The sequence below is a fragment of the Bison bison genome, unplaced genomic scaffold, assembly GCF_000754665.1.
Source record: "Bison bison bison isolate TAMUID 2011002044 unplaced genomic scaffold, Bison_UMD1.0 scf7180017864370, whole genome shotgun sequence".
Lineage (NCBI taxonomy): Eukaryota > Metazoa > Chordata > Mammalia > Artiodactyla > Bovidae > Bison > Bison bison.
Window position 1 is genome coordinate 4,888,861 of NW_011494942.1, and position 490 is coordinate 4,889,350.

Genomic DNA, 490 nt, shown 5'->3' on the forward strand with positions numbered 1-490 from the left:
TTTTCTGGAGTTGAGCTGCAGGAGTTGTTTGTATATTTTTGAGATTGGTTGTTTGTCAGTTGCTTCATTTGCTATTATTTTCTCCTACTCTGAAGGCTGTCTTTTCACCTTTCTTATAGTTTCTTTGGTTGTGGAGAAGCTTTTAATTTTAATTAGATCCCATTTGTTTATCTTTGCTTTTATTTCCAATATTCTGGGAGGTGGTCATAGAGGATCCTGCTGTGATGTATGTTGGAGAGTGTTTTGCCTATGTTCTCTTCTAAGAGCGCGGCAGCGGCTGTGACCAGCGCACTAAGCGTGGCCAAGAGGAGCTACCCCACGGCTGAGGTCAGGGGCAGAAGCAGAGAGGACCCCATGCCCTAAGGGCAGCGACCAAGAGGAGTTACCCCACGTCCGAGGTCAGGGGCAGTGGCCGAGAATGCCAGGCTGTGACGGTGCAGGAATGGCAGAGAAGAGCTACCCAAGTCCGAGGTCAGGGGCGGCGGTGGGG